The following is a 19808-nucleotide window of genomic DNA, read 5'->3' on the forward strand; positions in this document are numbered from 1 at the left end:
TTTTTATTTAATTTGTGTCACTTTGAATAAGCTGAAATAAAAATGTCAATATTATTTTAAAAGTTTCTGCAATCAAACTCTGGTCAGGCTTCCTTTAGTACTGGCAGATTTCCAGCAACTAAAGACAATCTTTTAGTTTGGTTCACAAAGATGACTCAGTGTCAAGCCAGTCTTGAAATATAATATAAAAATGAAATAAAAATAATCTTTCCAACATCAGTTTCATTCCTCATTGTATATTTAGCTTTAAATCTCTTTCCAGTAAAATGTTGTCTTTCTTTATTCAAACCATGAAGAATATAGTACAGCAAGTTTAATGCTAATGTTAAAAGACTCGTTCAGTCTAAATGTTTCTTTGTTTGGATCCTCACCTAAGTGATATATGTTGGGATTGGTTATCCATAAATAAAAGGCTCACAAGCTTTCCTACAGGCCAGCAAAAGAAGTTAAGGAGAATACATGAGTGTGTCTAATCATGCTGACAGATCTAATAGCATTGATTGGTCCTAGTGGGACTTTCTCGAAATAGGATCTGCTGGTGCTAACTGTGTGGTTGGCCTTTGAATAATGAAGCGGCAGTTGCAGAGAGGTGAGATAAGACAAAATGAATGGTTGTATTAGCACACACACGCCGCAGTTTAAATAACAGCATAATCTCTTTTCGAAAACACAGAAAGCGTGAAATTTGTACTAAAAACACATAGAAACATACAGGAGAATAAAGACTTCAATGAACTGGACCCTTGAACCACAGCAATAAACAAAGGAAAGATAACAGAAGACTAGAGATGTGCGGGTTATGAATCCATATTCTATTAGCGTCGGTTGGTGTAAACTCACAACCAGTTGCCTATATGAACAGTAATAAAGGAATGGATGGAGACAATATTAAGAAATAGGCATGTCTGTAAGTTTTACAAAGAGATGGACATTTCAAGACTTAAACCAGGAACTCCAAGCTTCGCCACATGCTGGATTTCCAAGGATGCCATTTAAGAAAGTCAATTTAATGGAACGACCGGAACAACACTCTGATCTCAATCCCATGGAAAACTAGTTAGCAGAACTCACAAGGTGTGTGCAAGCAAAGTGAAGGACAGACTAGATTAGTTACAGCTTTTTTGTCATGCTGAATGCTCCTAAATTCCAGGAAACATCTGTGAGAAACTTATGGAAGTGTACCCAAAACATTTGATTCAAAGATTCAAATTAAATAGCTTAAACTGCAACGTTTCAAATAAACTGCATATACATTTCCTGACTTTGAAAAAAAAAACTATCTAAAAGAGGTTTATTTTTCATTATTATGGCATTGAACAGATATATAAATAATTTTGGTTAACCTGACAGAAAAAAAAAAAAAAAAAAAAAAAAAACCTGTCTGATTTAATCTCAGTTCTTTGTTTTACAGAGCTCAGCTCATGAAGTACCCTAAACTTGTTCAAGCTGAACAGTTCGTCAAACCCGTAGACCGGTGAATTTTCAAATTAATCAGATTTTACATAAAATTAACTTATTAATAAAAAAAAATAGAACATCATTATAGACACTTAGCATAGAAAGCTAAAATGTTTCATGTGTTACATTGCCTGAATTTGTCAGTCTAGACAGAGCAGCCGCCGCACCCGTACCGAACAACGTAAAAAGAACCTGAGAATCACGACTTGCTTTGCACAAAGACGACCCGTCGAGACAGCTGAATGATGTGACGTTCACCTCTCCTCTCACTGCTCATAGCTCGCTGCAACCTCAGACCCATCATGCCAATCATGTTGCATAATGATGACATATACCGCACAGACCAACAGAACCACACCGCCACATGTCTCGCTTTATGCCAGTTTGGCAGCTTTTTATTTTCACTTTTTTTTTTTTTTACTCTAACTGTTTTTGACATACACTTTGTTTTATTCATCTCATCTATACCATCCAAATCTACATAACAATTTACTTTAATCTAAACATTATACAATGAGCTGTTATTAAACAGCTTATTGTTTAATAGCCGTGTGCTTTTTTAAAATGTATATTTGCTTTAAAGATCCCGAGCTATTCCCTTAAGGACATGGTGAGCGTTAGTAAAGATACAAGAGAAGTTAGACATAAAGAAAGAAGTCAGTTACTTTGTTTTACCCAGTGAGTTATTGGCGTCTATTTGTTGTTAAAAAAAAAATGGTATGAGCTTGCCATATAATATAAGGTCCTTTCACGGTGCATTGATCAATAGCAGGCTCACTTGTCACCTCTGTGTCTAAGGGACTGAGGAGCAGGGAAGATCGGACTTCCACCTAACTTCACCTGTGCCGTGATATAAGCTTACGGGTACTTTGCCATTCTTCAGCTGTCAGAAAGCCGACCTTGAAGCAATAGGGGTCAGTGGCAGTGAAGCATCACCGTCGCAAACAGGATTCATGAGAGGATTTTCTTGTGTCTGGTAAACAATCAGGCCAAAAAAAAAAAAAAAAAAAAAAGGGGTGTTTATAGCTTCTGCTGTTCAGGGGATCGATTAGGAGCCCATCTTTCCCCAACCGTGATTGGGCATGTTTTGGTCGATACACATTTTTGACAAAATTTCATAAACTCATGGCGCACATGTATTACACACAGTAGCCATATGACAGTTTTTCCACTCCAGTTTCATCATTTCATCACTGCTGACAGATGTGTATTTTTTATGTCTTACACTCAGACTACACAGCATTGCTGAATGCTACACACAAACTCTGGAAGTTGAAAATATTGAGATTCCACAGAGAAAGGCGGGAAGAAGCGCAGTTTGGATGACGGTATTCTGCCACCTAGCTCTATAAACTATTCTATTTATAAATTGAGATTTGATACCATAACCTGGGCTTCCTGCAGCTGCCACTTGGCTGTCTATGAAAGATTAATGAGCAGATGCTGAACTGTAGAGACCATTATTGTTTTTTTTTCTTCTCCCCTTTCCCTCCGTCTCCTTCTATTCATCTAGCAGTGACTTTTCTTTTCTGTTTGTTTCGTTCATGGTTCTTTTTTGTGAAGGATTGTCCTTTTCACAGTGATGAAGCAATCTTTTACAAAGTTTTTTTTTTATTAGAGCTGTGCCATCATTATTTTTTTTTCTAACTATTTGTGAAATTTCTTTCCCACAGTGAATTAAATGAGTGAAATGAAATCCTCTTTTTTTTTTCCCCCGTTTGAGAATATACTACTGCAATAAAAGAACAAAGTAAGTCTTGTTGGACATTTCTACACAAGGTGCCGTGTGTTTCTCAGTTTATAAAAACGCAGTATATGAGCAGCACAGGGGAAGCCCACACACAGGCAATTTATGCTACGAGGAGGCAAACATTTTCCTAGAGGCAGCCAACATTTGCAAATTACTATCTTTTTCAGCTGGCAGACATCTTGTTTTTTTATTTATTTATCCCTCTCTCTGTGTATCCATCTCTTTCATTTTGCTGGAGATCGCTGCAACAGCTGATTCCTAAAAGACATCGTCAGTCCCACTTGGTCTAATAATATTCTGAAATGACTCTTTTTCTTGATTTTCAGTTAAATCGTTAACGTAGGCAACAATAAGTTAAGCCTCAGAAGAAAGCGGGAAGTGGAAAATAAACACAGAGTCACAGGAAGAGATAGAAAACACCCAGATGCTCTCATTCTTCTTTGCTTATTTCGCCACTGTTCTTAAAGGGAACCAAGATGCAGTTTTCATACAAAGCAGGGACAAAATTTAAGATGCTGGAGTGTGCAGGCTACCTTCATTTACACAGTAATTCATAATAGATAGAATTTAAAATACTTGTGATGCTTATTGAGATAATGGGATTGTTCCATGCAAAACAACTCCTTACACTAAGCAAGCACACAGCGACAGTGGAAAGGAAGTCTGCGTAAGCCATCTGTCTCAGTCACACAGTCCACTTAGTTGTAAAAAGTAGATAGTTTAATTTTCTTTAATTTAACAAAAGATCATCAAGATGCTGTTCCACTAACATGTGGTACGTGGGCATGTCTAAAAGGCTTTTACATGGCTCTGAATTTTAAAACATGCAGCTATTTTGTATGAAACGGAAGTCCAGCCTTGCAAATTAAGCATGTGTTTTACTTATAATGTTCCCCATTTTGTATAGCATGGGTGCTTTAGAATTAGGGGATGATTAATATAAGAAAGGGAGAATTTACTTCTGTCTTAACACCTGCTAGCTTTTTGCTTTCTTCCATATTTAATTGTCACACCATTACCTGGTGACAAAAAGACTTGTTTCCCTCAATTAGTCAAATACTTGTTAGCTAAATGAATGATTATGTTGCTCAGACTGTCCATGCATATATTTTCATTAATATATCACACCATACCAATTGAAGAACTTTAGGACTCTGAAAACAACAAGATGGCTCACCAGGTAGGAAATATAATGGAGTAAAAGAGTCATTAAAGCAGACACCTCAAATAACAGAATAAAACTTGAGGTTGTATAAAAAAAAAAAAGAGTCCACATATTTAAAGTGAGAGAGTAAAAGCTAGTTTTTAAACGGGCTTCATAAACAATTAAAAAGTTTCTCTCCAACTTGTGCCTTGAAACGCTAAAGTACAAATACGTGTAGTACAATGTGTGCTACTGGTTTAACAGTCAGAAGTGCTGCTAAACATTTCATTTCGTTAGTTACTGTCCGTCTTTCTCAGTAATCTCCTCTCATTCATATCTACATGAGCTACTCGATTCATGGTAGTTGGCCGTATACAGCGGGTAGCGGCACTGAATAATTAAATGTAGCTCGTCTCTCAGCTTTCCAACATGTGACCCACCATAGGCTTGCTGGATTACTGCTGACAGATTATTCCTCAAGAGCCACAGAAGGGGGGAGGATCTGTGGTGCAAGTATTTGACATTGTTCCATGCCAATCGTTGACATTAGTCTAACAAAATTTGGATCATCTACCAGGAACACTGCAAAGAGCATGAGTTTCTGTAGTGTAGTGGTTATCACTATGATTTTTTCTTTAGAAAAAATTGCGGGAAAGTAAAAGCTATTTTCTAAAAGCAAGAATGAATATCAGATAGTCAAATGTACAAGATGTTGAAAAATATTGCGCTTTTTTTACTTAGCAGGCAAATTATTCTGTTTGTATTAATTTATTAATTTGATTAAGATAATTATTAATGTTTAAAATAGGTAATGAAAATCAACATGGTGAAAAAATGACCTTTTACCATTTACTAGTTTTCATAATAAACTGCAGTTGACTGCATTGTTTTATGACCTAGGGTCAAACTGGAATTTAGGTAATTGAATTTTGAATCATTTTATGAAATTGGACTGAATTCACTGTGCATCTCCATTCGTTAGTTCTGTATTTGTTTTGTTAAGTGGATTGGGACATTTGTTGTGAATAACTGCTGAATAAATAAACTGGGTTGCGCTGAATTAACTGCTCGAACATGGATTATTCAACGTTGATTACGGATTCTTTAAAGCACAGTTTGTATTTGTGAAACCTTTCATCTGTTTATGAAAAAAAAAAAAAAAAGATCTTGTATTTATCAAAAATACGTCCGCAATCTTTGTCTAACTTTGAGTGAAATCTTCTCTCTTCTTAGGAAAATCCCACATCATGTACAGTATCATTTAATCTCTTGAGTTACAACACATTCATTGGAGATGGTTACAAATAGGGCTGTACAATGTATTTAACATATATCGCTATTAGATTATTAATATACCTAGAAAATAGATAAGAAAATTGTTAAGAAAAGGTTTGCTGATTTTTTTTTAATCTAGCAGCGCTGGTTGAAACCAAAAAGACGTGCCTGAAAACAGAGTCTGAAAGACAGAGAGGCCCACTGACAAATTCTCTCCACATAACATCTGTTCTGGAGCCCTGGTGCCAGTGGGAACGGGCCTGCTGCAGCACTGATTGCAGCCATCTACTTTAGCCCAACACATTGTGATTGCACTTTGCCATAGTCTTCACCCCGTGTTAAATCTTAGCCTGTCACGGAAACTCTTAGCGAGAACATTCTGATTTTCTCTCCTCCTCTGCTTTGCATTAACCATTAACCATTCTTCTGAGTGCAGGGGCAGTCTTGAGAAATGCTCCCTGTGAGCTGCCTCCGTCTTCTTTCCCGACAGTGCTCTATATATGTATATTTATATATTTATCTGAACGAGTGGTTAATGAATACCTTCTAAAACATATAGAATTGATCTACTGAAGCCGAAAGGCATTTTTCAAACCAACATAATGCACAGCACGAGAGAAAAGTCACTGACATATAACATTTTGGAAATGATTACAAAGCTATTTTCAGGCTTTTTGTAAATCACACTGAGAAAAAGCACACAATAAATACAAGGAATAAAAGTGAAACTTCTCGCAGGTGGTCAACGTACAAAGGATTTGAACCTAACATGTTCTTTCTGCATGGTAACACTGCTAACAGCATCACCCTTGCTTGGCTCATTCATCATTATTTCAACATCTTGCTTTTTTGTCTTGAATTATTATTCACTTGACAAATGTAGCATGGAATCATTCATCTTAACTGTCATTCATTCAAGTGATAAAAGCTTTGCTGGATCCCAAAGAAGAGAACGCTTCACCAGTGATTAAAATGTTCCTACCCAATTTGAGTGGCTACTCTACTGCCACAATCGTCAAAAATCTCCTTTGCGTTGCTTTTTTATTGTGCAAGTAATCACTTTTGCCTTCTAAGCATAATCTCTGCCTCCGAGACAATATTTAGGTAAACTGATGTTTTTTTTTCTTTTTTTTTTTTTTCCAAATTCGCCAAAAAAGTAATGTACAGGCAAGGGGTCAAGTTCATTTCAACCAAACCGAGACCTAAGTTTTTTGGCGTTTGCGTTTGTTTGCACATTCTCCCCTCTCCAAACAAATCAGTTTCTAGACAAATGGACCAAAGTTCAATTAAAGCAGACTAAGCAGAGCTAAAAACAAGGCTAGTGTAAATACACCCTTGAATATAAAGCTCTCCACCTTTTTTTTGCGGGGGGGCACTCCAACAATCTTTTACAGTGGTACCATAATCCAGCCTTTTATTTTAATGGTACATACATTTTAACATAGCAGTGTATAAGCTATTTAGGTATTTGATGGCAAAATAAGCATTACTAAAGACAAAGGTGCGTGTGGGTAGTGAAAACTACCCAAAGCAGCAGATGGCTTTGTTATGCAGCACCACCAAGGGAGTCCTTGAAGAAAACAGACTGAAGCATGATACTGAGTGAAACATCTGTCTGACATCATTGCCATCGAGCTTCAGCCAATCAAATCAACAAAGTGCTGTAAACAAAGCCAGAGATCCCGTTATTGACTGTTGACACTGTTGTTTCTTTAGGGATATCAGTGTAAAAAGGTTGAATATAAAGTGAACACGAGATCTCCCAAATTAGTTTTTATAAAACATTTAGAAACAAATCTTTTTGTTTCACTTAGCAAGTGTATTCTGTTCATGTGGGTCATATGGAATTACGAGTTACAGAAATGTTTGTGGTTTTATTGTCGTAAAAGGTACAAATGCCATCTGTGTTTTTCTAGGTACTAAGTGACAGCTTTAGTGGACTTTTGATTAAAGTTGACAGAATCATTTCATTTCTCTGAATTAAAATGTTCAAGTTACTTTAGCTAGGAAAAATAACCTGGAAATACTTTTAGCGAAGCCCAAAATCATGCAGAATGTAAAGCATCCATTGCAAACTGTAGTTTGACAAATAAAAATGTTGAAGGCTAATTCCCAAGCTAGGCCAACCCAACACTGAAAATGACAGAAGTTGTACGTTTTCAAATGTTCCACCATGCTAAAATATTAGAAAATATTTCTACAACGGTACACAAAAATAATCTAAATGTTTAAATCGCAAAAAAAAAAAAACAAAACGCCTACCAGCCCTTGGGGTTTAAAAAAAAAAAAAAAAAAAAAACCAAAACCCCACAAGCCTTTGGGAAGAAGACCTTCAGAAGAGCTGCCACCTACCTTTCATTTCTCCTCTATCTTTCTTCTATAGTCTGACCATGATTATAGTGCCATACAAGGCTTTGTTGCAAACGTGACTTGGATATAAACGCCTGTTCCCACACTCAGAGCGCCGGGTATATATCAGCGACTCATCGCTAAGACACAGGCTTCAAGGTCCCTCAATGTGAAACATGCCATTAGGTTTTTTCCTGTCTTTCTCTCTGGCTTTCTTTGCTTGAGCTCTCAGTTGCAATAGCAAGTCCTCTTTAGTTTCCTGTGTAGATACATTTTAGATACATCTTCCTGGATGCATACTATTGAAGGCACAAAGATTGGTTTGGGAGCCTACATGCAAGTTTATTAGACCAGATTTAGCTCCTGTTGCTTGGCCCTATTGATATTTTATTGGTAAGAACAATAGCTATGTGAGGAAATAGAAATATTGTATTCCAGTTTAAGATTTTCTAAATCTATTGACATGCCCCAATGTCCTTCAAATGTACTATTTTTTTCTTTATGTCTGGTGGATCTCAGCCAACTTTCTAAAAGCCCTTCTTGTTGATTCACTGTTCTTTTGCCATAAGGAGAAGTGATGAAACCAAAGGCACCTTCAGATAAATTAGACTAAATAGGAGGACTAGAAGCAAGCCAAGGTAAGGTCTTTACTGCTTTGAAAAGTTTGTATCTCCCATAATTGTTGTGTACTTTGTTCCCAAAGATTCTGACATTTTCTTTCATACTTCTTCATTGTTATATCTAATCTTTGGTTCTCTAGGCTTTCTCAATGTTTTTCAAGGGATTATGGACTTCAGATGCTTTTTTATGAACCTTCTATACAATTTATCTACCTGCTGGTATTGTCAAGATTTTGCCTAAACAAGGAAAGTTAAAGAAGTGCTTGTTAATAAAAACTATCTCTGCCAAATGACTAGTCTCTCATAGTCACGTCTTTGAGGGAAAAAACAAAAAACAAAAACAGGATCCAGTTATAAAAACTTGAAAATAGAAAATTTGGATTCAGGAGCATTTCCAAGATAAATGATTCATAGGCATTGGTTTAGTTGATGATCAACAAAAGAAACATTTGTATTCAAAGTACTGGTTAGAAAATGAATAGAAATAGCATTTAATGTCCATAACTATTTCTCAGACAACTACACTGAGATTTTATAGATTGAGAGGTGAAAATTGAAAAATTAAAATAATTACACATGAATACTTGATGGTCTCTGCGTCATTCCTACAAGGTTCAATACTGTGTGAACTTATCAATCACGTTTATTTGCCAAGCACATTTCACAAGTTACAAAAAAAAAAAAAAAAAAAAAACGTAGTCATAGAAGACCCCACACAATCAACAATCAAGAAAATTTTAACATTTTGCCAAGGGCCGTCAATGCACATCAAAGTGTTGGTCAATGTTCTAGACAGGTGGGTTTTTAGTCTAGATTTATAGGTGGCAATGTTTTGAAGTCAATACTGAAATGCAGCTTATGCCATAGGGGTTGTGAATGTAAGTTCATTCATTGTTATTAATATGTTGCCTCAAGTCAACAAACCAGAAATAAATCAAAATGGAAGGACCAAAATATTCCCAGTCAGCTCATCAAAGTGGCAGTGAATCACAGAAAGTAAAACTTTGCACATCTACCTGCAACTACAAAAGAACAATGAAGTTGGGTGAAGCAAACAGCACAAAGTCCACCACGCTGGGTGGGTTTTGGGTTTGTTGCCCTGCAACTAAAGGAAAAATTAATTACAGAGACTCTGAGTCAATCAGCCATGGATTTTCAATTACTCTTGAAATAGTGGCAATGAAACAGCCTCGGCGGTGAAATATGCTGTTGCCCAGCCGGAGAAAACAGCAACAAGACAGGGGATTTATTTCAATGAACCTCCCCTCAACACAGGCGGAATTTTTCAACATTTGATAGCATCTGGTTTGTGCAGCAGAGGGTCACTCCAATGAAAGCAACAAGAAGTGGTCAAGACTGGCTGTAGGGGATATACAAAGGCTTATCAGAAATGCAGAAAACTGTCTCTCAGTTTCACGGCCAGGCTTCCTCCGTCTTACCTCAGTTCCCCCCCCCCCTTCACCCCTGTCTTTACTCTCTCTGACTTTTCAATTTCCAAAGACCTGCAGGGGCCAAAAGGCTAGCTCAAAAGAAGACTGTAAATTTTTAAAATTCCATCTCCTGGGACGTGAAAGAGGCATGGTTAGGGTGTGAGGTGGATTGGTAGTCCAACAACAAGAAACATGAAAGACCCTTCAGCATGACGACACCAACGACTGAATGGCTCTCAAACTTTTGCTTTCTGCAGGGCACTGGTTAACGTACATGGAATGAGGCAATGCTACCAAGTGGGAGAAGATTGGCGGAAGTTAAATTACTTTTTCCCATTTTGCTATATGTTGTAAACCTGCTCTTTCAGCCTCAGAGTGTTTATCTGTAGTTTATGTGAAGTTCAGCTAGTTTCACTGTTTCCATTTAACAGTATTTATGTAAACCTGCTTGTAATCAATACGACAAAAGCACATATACATACTGAAACATTGTGCTTTCTTTTCAGTGTTTCCTCTCACACTAATTGATTTCCTTTCCCTCTGTAACTGTTATATTTTTCTGAGTTTACTTCGTTTAGAAATACTTATTATTTAGTTACCAGGAAGCACAAAATTGGTATGTTTACTTGTTTAAAATGTTTGGTTCTTCAACTGTTTATCGTAGTTCTAATATATTTGGTTTAGGTTAAAAGGTTTTAGAAATGTCCATACAAAAGAGAGAATATTAAGTGCTGAAAAGCAGAATTTCAGACCCTCATAATCTCTGAATACTTATTTAAGGAAAGACATGTGTTCAGGGTTTCAAACCTTACCCCATAATTAAATCAGTTAAGCTGATTACTCCTACTGATCTCTGCTGGTGGGGGAAACGGAAAAATGCCATCACCGAGCAAGAAATCAAAGTTTACCTCTGCAGGATAAACACCAGCTCAATTGAAATATCTCTCCCAGCTCCATGCTCACTCTGTCAATCTCGTAGCATTTCCAATCACCCAAGCTCAACTCTTAACAATTTCCCCTGTTTTCAGAGTTGCTCTCATTTGAAATTAGTCTAAAAGGGTTGCTGGTTCTTGGTCTCGGACCATCTGCTCCACTTCTCTCTGCTCCTTCTTTCCTGTCTATCACTGTTCAATAAAGGGGACTAGAGTGTACAAAGAAAAAAAGTACTGAAGCTAAAGGTAATGGATTACTATTTTTGGGTGGCAGTTTTAATCATGTCTGTGGCTTGGTTATGAAAACGTATACCCACTGTCAGGGCAACCTGGCACCGCCCAAACCCTGCAAGCTGCACCCTGTACAGCAGCTAATTAGGCTCCACCAGGTGAACCTAATTAGGTCAATCAGCAGCTTGTGCTCATGGATGATGAAACCAGCCACTCAGCTGGTGTACAGCAAGCAGTGCAGACAGCAGCAGACACACAGGCGAGTAATAGTACTCTAAACTTAAAATACTATCTGTCTTGTTAGCATGACCACTGATGACAGCAGATAAATGTTTTATTTTTTTTTTTTTTGTAACAGTAAGTTGTTTCTATGTCATTAGCACATTTAGCACTACTGACTGACAGTCCTAAGGCCTTACTCCTGGTTCTGATTGGTTGTTTTTGGTGTTGGGCGGTTAATTTCTTCAGATGCCAATAGTAGCTCAGGGAGGAAGTGGAGAGCAATCTCAGCACAGATTATGTGTCTCATAGCTTACAATCACAACATGGTGACACTTTTAATGAATATGTGCAAAACATATGCTCTCCACTGTAACTGCATCAGCTGCTGCACTTTTTAAAAAAAAAAAAAAAAAAAAAAAAACGCATGCTGCAGCTATTTGCTATTTTTGTTATATTGGTGCAGAACTTTTATTACATACCTGACTGTAGTCAAATGCCTTATAATCTAAACTATCACTTGGTAAACTTTGGAAGATGTGAATAAATTAACAATTGGATGCAGTTTGCAGTCGTTCTCACTGGGTTTTTATTTTATAGATTAAGTAAAAAATTGTCACTGGTTAAGCTGTCAATAGAACATGTGTGAAATGGGTCTTGTTGGAAATATCACACGCCATCAAAAGCTTGGCTGGTGTTTGCACTGTGTCTTAATGGCACCACTTGAAATGTCAAGATTATTATCGGTGGTGAGCTCAATGGTGTTTGGATGCCTTGTGATTTTCTTCAGTATTAATGCACCTATGTAGGTGAAAAGAAAAGAAAAAAAGTGCCAGTGGTTACTTTCAATTATGTCCTTTTTCATATTTAATGGTGTTTATCTGAGTGAAAGGTCAGCAGTGCTGTGTTTGTGTGCTTTTCCTAATGCTGTGGGAGGCATCTGGTACCCTGCTGCTTAGCCTGTTCTGTCTCTTTAAAAATGCACAGCGTTACGCCACAGGGAGCAGTGACCCCCATGACGCTAACCTATTGAGCGGTAAATATCAGGTAACGTAGCCAAGGAAATCCCACTTCTCACATCTTCCTTCACAACCTTTTACATTGTTGCCAGAGATTAAGAACTTAAGTACCCGTTTTATTTTTAGCACTGTATTGTCGGAGTAGGTAATTTAGAGCTTTATATTGATTTTTTTTTTTATTATTTTGGATTGGAGCATAAAATGAAGCCAGACAGACTAAGTACCATCACACAAACCAGATAAAAGGTTTGAGATTTCTCAAGTCAAGAAGTGAGTAAGAAATGCGATCAGCATTTGGAGAAATAAGTCATAAGTACAAATATTAGATTCCAGGGCAACAATGTTTTCATAAAAAACATAGAAACATCCAAGCAGTAATTCATGCCATCTTCTGTAAAACTTTGCTTTGAAAAACTATCCTTAGAGAATACAAAATACAAGAACTGGAAATTGGAAAAAGAAAAGCATCACAATTAAGCTACAGTATAAATATAAATTCAAATGGCTGAATGTTTTGGTGTTCTGTTAGTCTCTCATTTACCTGGAAGAGTGGAGATATTTCTTGTCTAAAACGTGTTTTAGGGCTGGTTTACCTAATGATGACTTTTTACGAATTAAAACAAAGATCTAATATATCTTATATGGGATTTACTGAAGTATGCAACTCAAGGCAATAATTTCAGGAAATGCAATAAAATCAGAAACAATAAATGAACCGATTTGACGTAATGTGCTTTCATACTGTATTGCAACTCTGCTGAGTTAATAATACATCCATGTATATTTCTTTGTGATGTAATTTCATCAGCTGCTTATATCTAAAATGATCCATCACTGAAAAAAAGATGGAAGAGAACAGAATTACCACCTCATCATTCTCTCACATTACATCTGTGTTGTGTAAACTATGCATTGCAAATGACAACGCCTCTGAGTGACAGCAGCCAGCGCTATTGTGTAGATGCTAAGCATACAATATGTTTATTTACAATTACCCAACCCGGCTGCACCTAATGTCAACAGTCGTGAATACTTGTGCAGTTTTGAGTCTTTAGAACTACCTTTTAAATTAGGCTTACTATAAAATAATTTATAAAAGCTAAAATCTGACAGAAAAAAAATGCATTTTCTACTTGCTGAACTGTAGTAATATTCTACACACTGGTGATCTCTATACAATCCATCAGAATTTGTGACCCATCTTGTTGCACAAGAGATGAAACCAGAGGGAACGTAATTATTCTTCACAAATTGCCATTTGAGGCAACTTGATTAGACTTCACTGAACCTCTTCAACCAGTTGAAATGGGGAAAAAGAGAGAATGGCATTAGCCTTTTATCTGGCACAATCTAGTGATTGCTATATTCAACTTTCTCACTTCAACTAAAGAATTGGCCCATTGTCATTTTTAAGAGAGCTCTGTACAGAGAAAAAACAGAAAAGTAAACAAAACTTTTCAATGACTCATGATAACTGAATGAGCTCTCTACAAGGCCTTGTCATCTGCTGGCGACAAACATTTCATTCAATGCACTGAGGCCAAATGTCAGTAAGCTATTCAAAAGGTAAAGATCTTATTTAAAAAAGAACAAGTTGCTCTCCACTGTAACTGAGCCTTTGCTTCAGAAAGTCTTTCATCTGGAGGTGAAAACTTCCCATCAGATCGCATTCACGCAGTTTCAAACCGCATTTCTCTTTCTATCTACAAGGGCAGAGCGGAATGCATCATTAAAGATGCATCTGAATCCAAACAACGGACTTCTTCCTCTCCTCCCATCTGGCAGGCATCACAGTAGCCGCTATATTTTACAAGCTCAGGCAAGGCTTCTTCACCGAGCCCGTGACCCTGCTGAACTTGGCACATTAACCTGAAGTATACATTCATTACAGCTCTGCTTCAGTCCTTTTTCTTTTTTTCTTTAAGCACAAGCTGAACCTCTTCCTGGGTACAAGTTGCAGTTATGCTGCAAATTCTACAAATAATTAGACACATTTTAATTGTATTTCAAAGACATAATACCAGTTGTCTGAACTGAAGCTAATGACATGAAATTAAACCAAATGGGTTCATATATATATATATATATATATATATATATAAAATCTGAATTGACCGATTTAAAAGTCGTATCATTAAATCGGAGCTGACAGAAGTAATCAAAATGACAGCAAACAGTTCGCATGCATCTGGATGTACAATTGCTTATCACACTCCATCAATCACAAACTGACTTCTTGTGCCACAGGGGTAGTTATACATTTAAATGATGGCACAGCGTTACACTACATCTACCTAGATAGTGTGTGTTGCTCAAAAAAAAAAAAAAAAAAAAAAATCAGACCATATGTGCAGTCACTGCTCAGTGTTTAAGAACATCCTGCCCCACTTTTCTGTTTTCTTCTGCCAACTTATGGAGTTCAGTGTTCGTCAGATAAATGTATTCGTTCAACTGTGTGTGTGTGTGTGTGTGTGTGTGTTGTGTGTCTTAAGAGTATTAGCAATCTTTTTCTATTTCTCTGGCCACTGCAGGTGATCACGTCTCTACCTGAGAGTCTCTGTGTGTTTTAGTCTCTACTTGTGTGACGTGTGCATGCTTTGTGGAAAAAGAGAGAGACAATTCAGGGATATACAAACTCCACTCTGTTCTAATGAGCTAGCTGTGCTGCTCCTCTAGCTCTGTCTCTCGGGTCCTCCTGCCGGCTCACCACTAAAAGGTTCGAATTAAAATTTCAAACCGAGCCGTGCCATGTTTCTCTGGCATTTATGTATAAAACATGTTTTTTTTTTTTTTTTGTTTTTGTCTGCTAAGGTCAGAACCCTACTGTCTAGTTCTCACTGCCACTCGGAACCACCAAACATTTACAAGTCAACAAATTTCACAGTAAGTTACCCAGTGATGCCACTCTTCAGTCCACTGCATAATTTCAGTCATTAAATGTCTATTAAATAAACCTATTCCTGTCAGATGAAAACAGCCCTAAAGTCTCACAAGACCGCAAGGATCCCCAAAACTGAATGTTGGTGGATTGCTTCAGAGTTGGAAACAGATTCCACGTATTACTGAAGTAATCAAAACAAAGATTAAAATAAGTAAGCTACAAATCGCTATGAGATCATACTGGGTGTTAAGAAAATCCAACATGCATTTAAAAATAAAGAACATCTGCAGTTAAACTGCTCTATAACGTATCTATTTCTGCCTTTCTACCCATACATGTTGCTTTTATTTATGTATCTGAGTAACTGTTTGTTTTCCCAAGACTGAGGCTGATTGTCACGGCTGTTCAAAGACTCCACCAACTGGCACTAGGATTTGTGATTCAAGAGGAGTGAAGCTGTTGGACTCATGTTTTCTTAAAAAAAAAAAAAGCCTTTTAAAACACTGATGCTGTCAACTGCAAACATTGTGCTGCATGTGGTATCAACCTAGTTTTTTTTTTTTTTTTTTTTCTTGTGCACCTCTTTTTGCTCCCATGAAAGCACAGCGCACCAATAATATTCTGGTCTCAACATGTCCATCAAGCAGGCTTATCAGGTAACGGCTGTCCTCGCTGTACATCTAAATAATGACTTCACATCATAAACACAGCAGGAGCGATAAAAACACAAAAAGGGAAACGCATTTCCTCACATTGCGCTCTCTGTCTGATCAGAGTATATTGGCCTTCTTAAAAGCTACAACAGTATCTCGCTCTGTCAGTGAGAAATCACATCATTGACTTCATTTCTGCAAGTGATGTGGTTATTTTTAATGCACGACAGGTTGTAAAAGATGGCTGAATGATTCACCCCTTCAGATGACTCACTGAACAACGAAAAGCATTGATAGTTATTTAAAATGTGGAAGTGCAATTGTAGCAGATGTTTTGTTGTAAAAAAAAAAAAATGCACGTTGCTCATTTGTAATTTGTATCGGGAAGGAAAATTTGTGCTTTCTTATACATTAATGCATATATATATTTTTTTTTCAATAATAAATTTTAGAAGTGGAATGTTGTTTCCACTCCAAAGACAGGGGTGCTCGCCATATGCTCTCTCTCCACGGGGGCAGTCCATGTTACAGATAAATGGCTATATATTTTTAAGTGAACAAAATTAAACACTCGAAGAATCAGTCACGTGCAATGAATCTACATCATTTACTTTTTGAATTTAGCTAAATAAAATATTTCAGTCATGTAATTTATTCAGATTTAACCTGCATGTAAAATTTTATCTGTGTAAATTTAAGATCGACAGATAAATTTAAATTTGTGAACTTTGTTCAAAACGTAAAAGAGCAGCTCAAATATCATGTTGATGAGTAAACTACTGACCTGAACTGTATCCTTTAGGGTTCAATGACTACAGTAGGAAATTAAATAATACAGCTCGCTATCATTCTCAAACAGACATGGCGTTTCCACATCCAGATGCCCAGATAAAGTGAAAGAGGATAAAAACAGAGAGAATATATTAAGTAGAGAAAGAAGTTGGAGAGAGTTTTTTTTTTGGTGTTTGTCAAAATACATCTCTTCCTCAGTCTGAAGACAAATGCAACTGGATGTTCTGAGCAGACGTAAATCAGGGTTTTTGTTTTGTTTTTGTTTTTTTTGTTTTTTTACGTAGATTGAGTCGTCACTTATGTTCTTATTTATTTTCTCGCTGTCAAGAGACTTAATTTGGCTCTAAAAGCCTACAAATCAAAGTACATGCGTTTTTATTTTGTTGAAGATTTTATCAAGTTAGAGAATGTGTTTCAGGAGTAATTTCTGAGTGTAACGCTTATCTTTCAATTTAATTGCACCACGTGTTCTGTTTGTAGGGTTTGAATGATCCAAAATGCTAATCAGCCTACTGTGAAATTAGGTTATATCATCCCCGCACAAGACTACAGTATGTGAGGGATGGGTGGGAGAAGAAGACAAAGAGCAGCAATAGGAGATCAAAAGCACTCTGTAATAATAAGAGTCTCTCTTTCCATATCCTCTCTCTCTCTCTCGCCCTCTAAGTTTGTCCTCTCTCTCTTCCTCTTTCTTCCCCTCTCTTTCCTCCTCTCGCTGCCTCTGAATGGGAGATGACGCTTCAGATATTAGTGAGCTGTGTCAGACAGTTAAACTGCCCTTTATCGATCCTCTACGCTTCAATCTTTCCAAGCAGCCGTTATGGTTTTAATGGCCTGTAATGGAGCTGGGTCTTCTTTGATGTCCAATTGCTCAGCAGGCCCTTGTTTTTGATAGAGTTTCAAAGGATGCTCCGAACAGAGCGGCACATTTTCTACACAAATTCTTAGTTCAATGAGGTTCTCAATGTCTCAATCTCGGGGGGAAAAAAAAAAAAAAAAATGAAAAAAAATTCAAAAGAAGAGGAAGGTAAACGGAGAACAGATATCTGAGATTTTTTTTCTCCAGACTTACTGGAAGCTTATAAAAAAAAAAAAAAAATGGCTCAATCAATTTTAAACGTGCTGTAATATAGTAAGAACGCACAAAAAAATCCTTTTGCATGCAATTTCATCTTGCAACTCTTGATACCAAAATCAACCAATTTTAAGTTTTTAAGTTTTGTTTGCCGCTTCCAAAAACAACTGATGGCTTATTAATCAAAAAAACGCAAAAACTACCTTAACGAGACATCCTGTTTTCTTTCTATAAGGCAAGATTAGTAAATCTTTCAAAATGCATATTTATTTGTATCCTGCAAAAATTATTGTGAATAAAACTCAATGACAAATCCCTTACTACCTGTTAAAATAAAAGTGAGGGGGACCATTTCTTTGGGATCAGTGTCTCTACACACTTTACAAAATTACAAAACGGTTGTTTCAAAAGTCTTACATACACAGAGCAACTACATAGAAGCATTTATGTAGGACCTCCTTCAGCTGATAGTTTGTTCATGGCTTTTTGAGCAATATTTTTTTCAGTTGGACCTTATTTCCCATTTTATTTCTAAAAATCTTCATTCCACTTCCCCTGCTCTGTAACTGTTGACATAGTTTAAATCTTTTTAAATTTGCAATTATTTACAAATTTCAGCGTTTTAATATCGGTATGGGATAAACTATGTTTGTGGGCTAAAACCCGTTAACTCTAAAATGACAAACTTTGTGCTTTTAAAGAGTCTATGTTCGGTGTCAAAATAAATAAAAAAATAATAATTTACATATTGAACTATGAGGTTCAAATTGAGGCTTAAAGGTATGAAAAAAACAAGCAACCTAAGAAACACTCACTTTCTTACTTTGAAATACGAGTCTCACTCTATTCACATCCATTATTTATTATAACAGTTTAATATTCTTTTTAGGAGACAAATTATAGAGGAAAAGCCAATACATGAAAAGAAATGTGTTGTAGCCTCATAAAAGATCTTAAACTTTCTTTTGAAAATTGTTGACGACTTGCTTCTCCCACTAATTGTCAAATAGCTAAAAATAGCAACATCAACTTGCGTCATTTTTTTTTCTTCATTTTTTTTTGTTTTTTTTGTTTTTTGCTAGAAGCTTCAGCTTCATCTTGAAGTGTACACACAGCTTGTGCTTCAAAGTCCAATGAAACTTATGACCTAAATAAGTTATATCAAAGCTGAAGACCCCCCAAAGAGAAAAGGGGGCAATGGAAATAGATCATAGATGTAAGAGTGTATCTTAACCTTCAAAGGAGTTTTCTGTAATTAAATCTCTATTCAAAATAAACAAAAATAGGTTGCTGATATGTCTAGTTTATTGTCGATGGCGACCAGTAGGTACCTCCAACATTATCAGCATACGACCCGCTTTCTCCGCTTCCTGAAAACTCCTGAATAACAACATTCGAATGCAAGGGTGGAAATCGGTATGCTCTCATGTTGGATTCCTTTTGAATTTTGCTCATAGACTCTGGCGTCGAAAGAGTCTGTAAGGGGTTAAAGAAGCTGTTTCATAGTCATTGTTTCCACTTCAAAAGGAAGAACCAACGCAGCAAGAGATCCTCCGAAAGCCCTCGTTTTTATTAGTGGCTTTCGAAGAAGCGTGTTTATTCAATATGCGACGCTGACGGTTGCAACACGTTAACGGGAGGCATTCAACAAATGTTGGTAATTAGCAAATGACTGTGTTTCCTGTCAGATTGCGCGTATTCAGAACTGTGAACGGGCACAACAGAGAGCGCGAACTCTCCTACTACACGCTGGCGTATTCTACAAGTATTGAGGCACAGATGAGAAAAAAAAACTGTTTCAATGATGCACAAGGAAACATAACTGGTTTATTTATTTATTTATTGTTTTACATCTGTTTGTGCCATGGAGCATAAAGACAAATTGAAGCAGACATTGAATTTGCTGGGAATTACCCCCCCCCCCCCCCCCCCCCCATCCTTTAAACACGTCCTTTTTTTTTTTTTTTTTGTTTTATTCAC

General features: G+C 36.8%; 1 protein-coding gene and 1 long non-coding RNA gene across 2 annotated transcripts in view; one reads left to right on the plus strand and one right to left on the minus strand.

Annotated features, from left to right (window-relative positions):
• The window catches only part of gabbr2 (gamma-aminobutyric acid (GABA) B receptor, 2), a gene marked incomplete at its 5' end in the record, with an annotated part of 137410 nt that overhangs the window by 108169 nt on the left and 9433 nt on the right, over positions 1–19808 (minus strand). The window lies entirely within an intron of this gene.
• LOC106954060 (uncharacterized) lies at positions 11838–17835 on the plus strand. The gene is made up of 5 exons (XR_001426297.1): positions 11838–12455; positions 14959–15143; positions 15239–15310; positions 15395–15519; positions 15690–17835. It is a non-coding gene; the product is annotated as an uncharacterized LOC106954060 (long non-coding RNA).

This window comes from Poecilia latipinna, unplaced genomic scaffold (genome assembly GCF_001443285.1).
Source record: "Poecilia latipinna isolate Pla-1442-1.1 unplaced genomic scaffold, P_latipinna-1.0 Scaffold35, whole genome shotgun sequence".
NCBI classification, from domain to species: Eukaryota; Metazoa; Chordata; class Actinopteri; order Cyprinodontiformes; family Poeciliidae; genus Poecilia; species Poecilia latipinna.